This window comes from Eutrigla gurnardus (assembly GCF_963514095.1).
Source record: "Eutrigla gurnardus genome assembly, chromosome: 11".
Lineage (NCBI taxonomy): Eukaryota > Metazoa > Chordata > Actinopteri > Perciformes > Triglidae > Eutrigla > Eutrigla gurnardus.
The window spans coordinates 22,506,586-22,516,540 of record NC_139925.1 but is presented as its reverse complement, the minus strand read 5'-3'; positions in this window follow the sequence as shown (position 1 = coordinate 22,516,540).

Sequence of the window (9,955 nt, the reverse complement as noted above, 5' to 3'; positions counted from 1 at the left end):
TGTGTCTTCTCTCATCGATAAACGGCATGGAGTACATGCTACTTAATCAAAGTTAGCAACTGCTAACGTCATTTAGCGTATGCCTAGCTTGAGGCGTGTGCCATTGTAACATGCTTGGGGGGGGGTTCTGTGGCATGTGCACGAACTGTGAACTGCGCTGAGTGGACAGGATGATACGGGCGTGTGGATTTTTGCAAAACAAACAACAAGCTCTAGGTGCAGGTTTCTACTAAAACCAGATGATTTATGTTGTTCTATCGGAGCATAGTGTTGGTTTCAGTGAATATGATCAAACAAATGTTGCCGACTGCAAATTTAAAATAATAAAACTAAATCCAAAGACAGGATGTTCTGATAATTCCTATGGTCAAGATAGAATGTTAAAAAAACCTGGATCGGTGCCGGTGAGTGTAGCGCTCTGGTCGACCTTTTACCCGCTGGCTGTTCTTACTTTAACTCCCCGCGGATGTCAGGTCGTGGAGGAGGAACGGCGACAGTTTACAAAAACGTTTTTAAATGTAAACAGTGCACCGTCTCATCCCCACCCTCCAGCTTTGAAGTGACTTTATTTGAGGTGGGTCGTTCCGACCCGGTGCTGTGCGCCGTCATCTACCGACCCCCCAAATACAATAAGGACTTTGTAAATGACTTTTTCTGCTCTTCTGGCTGAAATTATGCCCAAATATGACCGTGCCCTTTTTCTCTGGGACTTCAATATTCACGTGTGCTGTCCTGAAAAGTTGTTGGTGAAGGAGTTTTTAGGCCTTATTGAGTCATTTAATTTGGTGCAGTGTGTGTCTGGTCCCACACATGAACAAGGACACACATTAGATCTCGTCCTCTCTTATGGTCTATCTGTGTGTAACTTGGAAATCGGTGACAATGTGATTTCTGATCATATGCCTGTGTTGTTTGAAGTTGCTTTTTCCTGTGCTGAGGTTAAAACTGGCGCTCCTGTTCAGAAACGTCGGATTTTTAACTCTTCTACTGCTGGTGATTTCTCTGCTGCCTTTAATCAGCTCTGTGACCGTCCCGCTTCTGTTAACACAGAGGAGCTCAGCTCCTGGTTTCATTCCTCCTGCCGTACCATTCTGGACTCTGTGGCTCCAATAAAAACTGTGCAGTCCAAAACTAAACCTGAGCCATGGTTCAATGAGGCAACTCGTGCGGCTAGGCAGGAGTGCCGCAAAGCTGAGCGTAAGTGGAAGGACAGGCTGGAGGTCTCCCTCCAAATCCTAAAAGGCTGTTGGCGATGCTACCAGAACACTGTAAAGGAGACCAAAAGACAATACCTCTCAAATATCATTGAGTCCAATCGTCAAAACCCACGGGTGCTATTTAAGACCATTGACACTGTTGTTAATGCTTCACAGCCTGTCAGCGTGGAGGCATCGCCCGAAATGTGCAATAGCTTCCTCCACTTTTTTATTGATAAGGTTGCTACTGCTAGGGCTCTCATCTCAGCTCCTGCATCCAACCCCTCGGTCTCTGCTCCTTGTTCTGTAGCTCTCGACAAGTTTGAGCCTGTGTCTCTGTCATTTTTAGAAGATCTGGTCTGCCATACTAAGCCTTCAGGTTCTCCCTGTGACACTGTCTCTCCTCGTCTCTTTATAGAGGTTTTTCCTTGTATAGGGCAGTCAGTCCTGGCTATCATAAACAGCAGTCTGTCTTCTGGTGTTGTCCCCCTGAGTTTTAAACATGCAGTGGTGCAGCCACTACTTAAGAAACCTGGCCTGGATCATAGTGTGCTGGCCAATTACAGACCCATCTCCAAGCTGCCTTTTATTTCAAAAATTTTAGAGAAAGTTGTTCATGCTCAGTTAAAGCCATTTCTAGACGAGCATGGTGTCCTGGAGTGTCTTTCAGTCCGGTTTTAAAACTCTCCATAGCACAGAGTCAGCTCTATTAAGGGTTTTTAATGGCATTCTCACGGCTAATGACTCTGGTGACCATGTAATTCTTGTTCTGTTGGACCTAACTGCAGCCTTTGACACTGTGGACCACAACACCTTATTGGCTCGGTTACACCGCCTAGTGGGTATCCATGGTACTGCTCTACTGTGGCTAAAATCATATCTGGCTGACAGAAGCATGAGTGTAAGCCTTGGGAATTTGGAGTCTAGCTCTGCTCCACTGTTGTATGGGGTTCCACAGGGGTCCATTCTAGGGCCGCTGCTTTTTTCCTTGTATTAATACCCCTGGGCTCCATCCTGAGAAAGCATGGCATCGCTTTTCATTGCTATGCCGATGATAGTCAGATATACATGCCTCTGAAGAAAACAAATGGTTTCTCCCTCACACCACTTCTGTCATGTCTCGAAGACATCAAAGCCTGGATGGCCTTGAACTTTTAAAATTTTAACGAAAATAAAACAGAAGTGATGGTGTTTGGCCCAAGCAGCTCTCGTGAACCCTCGCCCATTGACTTGGGCCCTTTGACAGACTATGTAAAGCCAACAGTCACAAGCTTGGGTTTTAAAATGGACAGTGATTTTAAATTGGATCGGCAAATTAGTTCTGTAGTGAAGTCCAGCTTCTTTCAGATTAGGCAGCTGGCAAAGGTGAAGCCTTTCCTTGCACAAAAGCACTTTGAGACAGTAATCCACACCTTCATAACATCTCGGCTGGATTACTGTAATGCACTTTATTTTGGAGTCAGCCAGTCCTCCCTAGCACGTCTCCAGCTGGTGCAAAATGCAGCCGCTCGCCTCCTAACTGGAGCGCATAAGAGAGAGCACATAACTCCAGTCCTGGCCTCCCTCCATTGGCTGCCTGTGCATTTTAGAGTCCATTTTAAGATTATTTGATTTGTTTTTAAGTCTTTAAATGGTCTCGCCCCCCCTTACCTCTCTGAGCTCCTTCAACCCTACGCTCCTGCTCGGTGCCTCAGGTCAGCCGACCTACTGCTCCTGGAGGTACCGAGGTCCAAGAGGAAGCTCAGAGGGGACAGAGCTTTCTCCACTGCTGCCCCAAAACTCTGGAATGAGCTTCCATTGCACATTAGGCAAGCCTCCTCACTGTCCATTTTTAAAACCAGTCTTAAAACCCTTTTTTACTCCCTGGCTTTCAACTCCACATGAGACTTTACTCTTGTTTTAGTGTTTTTATGGCACTGCTTTGATTTATTGTTTTATTGTTTCTAATTGCTTTTAAAAACAATGAAATACCTGTTTTTACTGTCTGTTTTATTTATTTTAGTGTTTTAATTGTTTTATGTCTCTGTACAGCACTTTGTTTTCAACTATGGTTGTTTTAAAGTGCTATATAAATAAAGTTGAGTTGAGTTGAGTTGAGTTTTTGAGAAGGGGTTTGATGACAGCAGTTTTGAGGGGGGTGGAACATGGCCAGACTGGAGAATGGCTTATTGTTTTTGTGATAAGGGGACTGATGGCAGAGGGATTGGTTTTTATCAGGATGTTGGGAAGGGGGTCCAGGGTGCAGGTGGATGAGTTCATGTTTTTGATGATTCCCTCAACTTGACATTGTGAAACCTCAGAAAAGTGGAGATGGTGTCTTAAACATCAAGCCAAATTCACTCAAATATGTATATGTATATTTTTTCAAATATGTTTTTGTATAAATATGTTAAAGATATAAATGTTTCAAGACTTTACTGGACTCTTAGAATACACTTTGAAAGGAGAAGTGGTTGTAAAACAAAAATGCCAACTTCATCACTGATGTAATGGAGGCTAATTATTGTTCTTTATTTACTGTTATTATGTAAACTCTATCTGCTACAGAGAAAATTAGAGGGTGACGGCAGAGGAAATTAAAGGAAAATGAAAAAGAATAGAAGAAAATTAAAAACATGACAATGACATGGCAGGGAGAAAGGAAATAGCGTGGGAGAATCAATCACTTAAAAACTTAAAACATTCTCCAGTATTAAGGGAAATTAATTAATTTAAATTTGTCCTTCCAATTGAATTTATTTGGACAAGAATAGAAATTGCATGTAGGCTGGCAGTATACTCCAGATCAAATCAAACCTGGCATTTTAACAGTAGCTTAGCATCAATGAAACACTGTTTTTGGCTTTAATCGGTGCATTGTGTGCAGGCTGGGCATCAAAATATTTCCAGACTTTTATATCTTCATTTACAGCCCATCGGAACAACAAATAGTCTGTTTTATGTATGAGCCAGATTTGATCATGACAAGACCCCAACTTCTGAAAAGACAACAGAGTCTCACGGCAGTTTGTGAATCAGTCTTGAAATTGAATCTATTCGGGCTGAACGAAAGAATCGCCCTTTTTCTGAGTCGCTCAGCAGAAAAAATCACCCAAAACACCTCTTAGTTAGATTTAGGAAATCTGTCCATCACGTCACTTCACAACACAAGGTGTCTCACACCGGTCTCATGGTTGAAAGTCCTGTGTTGTTGGGTTCATACTAGGGCTGTCAAAGTTAACGCGTTAATAACGCGTTAACGCAACATCCTCTTAACGCCGTTAATTTTTTTAACGCGCGATTAACGCTCGGTATTTAAAAAAAAAAAAAACGCGCATTGTATGATTTATGGCCGTCGGTGGCACCTGTAGTCTTGATCCAGAGGGAAGGTGCGTGTCCACAGGCAGCGGTGTATCTCCGCGTCCCATTCATTGTCTATGTGAAAAGCCGTGCAATGCATTCTGGTGGCGTTGCGGCGAATGTCGAGAGACGGCGCGCGAGTTGGCCGCTCCTCATTTGCCTAAAGTATAAGTCGAATTTACTTTATGCTAATCAGAGGCGCCGGGCTCGACTCGCCGCCTTGGGAACGCTCGCGAACGCTCGCAAAAAGTTGTTGTTTAAAGGAGAGCGCCTGTCAATCATCCTCTAGTGGCAGCCCACCAAGCGTGCAATACTGGGAAGCGGCGCGTCCACACGCGTTTAAAATCGATTTGTGAACGGCAAATTCACCTTCAAAAGACTGCCAGATGGTTCAGTCGATAAGACCAAAGTCATCTGCGCGTACTGTGGGTATGAAATGAGCTACCATAGAAGCACGTCCAGTCTGAGATATCACTTGCAAGCCAATGCACTTATATCCTAACTGTACTTATCTCCTGTTACACTCTCTCCTGTGACATGTTCACTTTAATTGTTTGTGATATATTCTTATAACCCTGTTTTGATCCCATGTTTTGGTAAGGGGATATTTGAAGTGTTAAATAAACATTTTCATAAATCAAGTATATTTGCCCTTATGTTGTCAAAAGTATTAAGAATATGAAAAAAATACATTAAGGTACATTTAGAAGAAGAAAAAAAAATGTGCCAAAAAATGCGATTAATTTGCGATTAATCGCGAGTTAACTATGGACAAAATGCGATTAATCGCGATTAAAAAAAAAAATCTTTTGACAGCCCTAGTTCATACATCTGTCCACCTGCCCGTCATGAGTATTCTTTGTCAATGTTTAATAACACATCACTAGCTCTGGATGCTGCAGTCACATGGATGCATTTATTTTCTTTGTCCACCATAAAAAAAGGATCCTAATTGGCTGAGCAACATAGGGAAACACTTGAAAATGTATGTCCCTGTATATGAAACCAATAGATTGAATTGAGTGACTATTTCATAGGTGCTATGTGTTAGGTTGGGAAAACAGTACTCCACAAACAAATGTGATGTAATGAGTGAACCTGAGGCCTGGACTACAAAGCAGGATGTGGGCTTAGCGAGGTGACTTTTCAGACCGACGATGGTTGATCACTTCTTACCAAGCTAGGTTGCTATGGTAACATCTATTACCCACCTAACCTGCTGAGCTCCATCTACTGACTAATTCGTGAGATAATGTTATAAAAATATGAAGTAGATAAAATCATAATCCAGACTAAAAGAAACCGTTGAAACCGTAAATGAATAGACTTATAGTAAGCACCATATATCTGACTGATTACACATTTGTGTAAATTAATGTCTTGGGTCTCTTTTGGCTTGTGTGACAATAGTTTAGCTTTATTTTTTCAGCTGCAACTGATGTAAAACATACTTTGCAGCAAATAATTAAATTAAAAGGTAATAATAATTCACGATATGTGTTACATTACTACCGGTACTTTTATGAATGCTATTTATTGAATGTTCTTACATTCATGCTAATTATTATTTGCTTCAAGTCTGTTTCACCCCGCCTATGTTGAATTTGCTTCATAATACAGGCCTCAGATTTGTTTGTTGAACACCAGTTCAGCACTTCATCGCAGGTTTACTGCAGAGCTACAGTACATTGTTCACTCCATCCATCTTACTGCTGGCTCCTGACATGTTTTGTATGCTTCAACTGAATGTTGAATAACAGCATCTGAAAAGAGAAGTTTTTAACTTCCAGAAGCATTCGCACAATGATGCAGGTATGCAGAGGGGATAGAGATGACAAGCTTTCTAACGTCTCTTTTAAATAACTTGCTTTTTACCCTGTCAGGCTGTTTGACTGACTTACAGCCTGTCAGGCTCTCTGTTGGCCTTGCTGGCTGGCAGACCCGTTATTCTACCTGCCAATTTCTTCTTCTTGCAGATCTGCCTACCCGCCATCTGTCTTCCTCGCTGCTTCCTATTGAGGAAAAAAGAAGAAACAACACCAGTAGACATGCCGTTCTTGGCAAATACTGTATTGATGCCTTCTTCTGCACCAATCAGTGATAAACACCTTACTTTCCTTTCACTTGTAGCATTTAGCTCATCATGCTGAAGCAATGTGTCACACTACACTGGATCCTCTGCATGGCAAAAAGCTGAGTAATGGTGGCTGCCTCTCTTGGCTCCTTGAGTTGTTGTAATTTGGAATTTGGAGTGGAGACAAAACATTGCTCTGGAAGACAAACTTTGTAGGAGGACAGAGTAAACTGGATTATGCCAGTTGACTGATATATTACAGTGCTCTGCAGAAAAATTACACCAGTGGTGTTTGCTTTCAGTAAACAACATGCTTACTTTCATCGCCAAAAGCAAGAAGGAGTGTGGTGTTACAGTGGCACAGTGTGACCGTGTCCCTAAAAACATTATTGGTGTCCAAACATGTCCAACCTGTTGTCACTGACAAGGTGTCAGATAATGCAGCTTAGTCAGTGCTCCTTGGCAAGGACTATTGTAGAGGACTATTTGAGCTCATCGTCAAATGAAAAAAAAAATGCTTCGGGACATGAGTTGTGTCATCCTCTCCACTGTTAATTAGGACACTACTGTCAATAGTGTGGATAGTGACTTAAAATGCAGACCAATGGAATGCATGACATCTGTAATTGATGATTTAATGGAGTGTATTGCTGTGGAAATTTAATTTGAAAGAATAAGGAATATTTTTGTTGCATGTGTTTACAGGAAACCAGGATCAAATGAAACTTTTAAGGAGAGTTTAGAAGAATGAATGAATGACAATAAAACACTTATAATCTGTGGTGATTTCAATATCGACCTCTTAAAGGGGCCATATTATGAAAAACAGGTTTTCTCTGGTGTCTACACCTATAAACTGGTCCTCCCTGAGCCTGTCAACTCCCAGAATGAGGAAAACAAGCGACTCCTGCATGTTCTCTGCAGCCAACCCTCTGGTAAAACGGTGCTCCTACAGGCTGTTCAGATTCAGCTCCCATCGTTACATAACAAAAGGAGTCATTTGCATATGTTTTGTTGCATCAACAACAAAGTTGGGTGTAGACACAATTTCTCAGAGGATGAAAAATCACAGGAGATTGGATTTTAAGCATCACGTTGCTAGGACCACTTCAAAACAAATGTGTGTTTCTGTTAGCACACTAAAAAAAATACACTGGCTTAACATTTATCTTTTTAAGTAATTCCAACTAAGCTGAGTATTTCCCATAAGACTTTTATAGCTGGACTAACTCAATTAGTTTAGTACCAACATGATTTGTTTTGTCCTCTACTAGCTTAATTTTGTTGAACCAACTCAATTTTTATATCAAAGTTTTAGTGTTAATAAGTGGTCAAATTACTCCATTTAAGTTGCTATAACTCCTTTATTTTACTTTCCTTCTACTCAGAAAAGTCCATGCAAATTGTTACCTCAATTTTATTGAGTATAAGTTACTTATTTCACTTAAGTCAGAATAAATTAGACATGGCAATTCCAGTTTTACTGTCAACATGTATTTATTGTAACCAACTTCAATATCAATAACAATTTTATTACAATCAACCAGCAATATCAGTACTACTTGAGTATACTTGAAATGTAAACAGTGTGATGAACTTGCACATTTTACAAACCATTTTCATCTTTGTGTGATTATATGATACATTTGTGACAGAATAAAGTGTATCTAGCAAAACTTTACAAATGTACAGATGCAATGTATAAAACGTAGGTAGGTAGCAGTAGTCTTGTAGTAATAACTTGCTGTCTATGTTTTTCAATGTTTAAATGTTTCCGAACCGTTGTTGGGAAATGTTGCTTTCCTAACCGGATGTTGCGACCAGTTCTCCCGTGTGGCGAGCGATCGCCGATCCCGTAACGTACTGCAGTCGGGGTGACAGAGAAATCTGACCGGCACCCGCTGCATTTACACCGATAATGTGTCATCATTCGGGGCCGTAATAAACACTATTACTGCTTTGTACATGTTGTGGAAGTCCCGGACACACCGGAAAACTAAACGGCGTTCTTTCTGAGTTCATACCGTTACCCGGAGGGAATGTTCCCATTGATTGTCTATGTAAGAAGCCGTGCAATGCCGTCGCAGCGCGAGATGTTCGAGAGAAGGCGCGCAAGCTCCCGAAGGCGCGTTAACGGCTAACGGTTAGCGCTTCCCTGTTCATTTATCATTATTAGCGTTAGCGGCTAACGGCTAACGGCTAGCGCTTCCCTCTTCATTTATCATTATTAGCGTTAGCGGCCAACGCCTTTCCACAACATATTCCTCACCAATGTCAGCTCATATATGTGTCTGCAAACATGAGGGCTGAAGATTCATGCCTGCAGCAGTTCTGGGACTGCAAGTTTAGGCACCTTATAGCCGACTCCAATGCACTTCTAACGTTAAAAGTTAAGTTACTTTGAAGACATTAGCTAGCTAGCTAAAAGCTAGGACAAAGTTAAGAAAGTAAAAAAAAATATTTACTCACCAAGTACAGTTAATCCAACCCTGATGTTCACTGCTTGTGGTCTCTCCCTTGCTGCTGCTGGTGCAGTCTGTCAGCATAAAATGGCTGCTGGTCATGTTCTCTGCTTCAATACATGCACGCGTGATAGAAAGCTGCACTTACTTAATATTATAATACAGTATTAAGTTTCATTAACTTAATACTTTTCCTTGTTAAGTGAAGGCAGAAATGGTTATCCAAAATCAATATATTTCTGAGTTAAGACAACTTTCTTCATTTTTAATTTTGATCAATTTCTTGAAATAAGTTATCAACTTAATAAAACAATGGACATGTAACAAATTGTATTTTTTATGCTGAAAAAGCTCATGTTTTTAAGTGATACTAACTAACCTCCTGAATCCTTTTTTAGAGTGCAGCATCAAACTTTGGAATTCTCAACAAAAGGATTTAAAGGGTTGTACAGATATTTTTCAGTTTAAAGAAATGTATAAAGAAAGACAAATTACACAATATGCATATGAAAGTTAAGTGTTTTGAACTTGAAAATGCCTACTTTGCAGGTTATTTTGTTTTTTGTTGTTAGGATTAAGGGTGTAGGTGATGGAGTAGGTGAAGGTGTAGTTTAATGGAAAAAAAGACCATCTAAGAATTTTTTTGTTCCAAGTAAGGGGCAGACAAAAAAGTAAGAATTATATTCTTCTTTCTGCTCCATTCCAATCATGAAATGCATTAATTTGACATATGTGAGCTGGACTTGTGTGTCAACTTCATATTGTAATGTGCATTTTCATGAAAGGAACAAAAATGGAATTAAATTAAACAATTAAAATGTGTCACAGCAACGGTGGCTGCTGGACCATACAGATGTATGTTTTTTTTTTGTCATTTCAACACA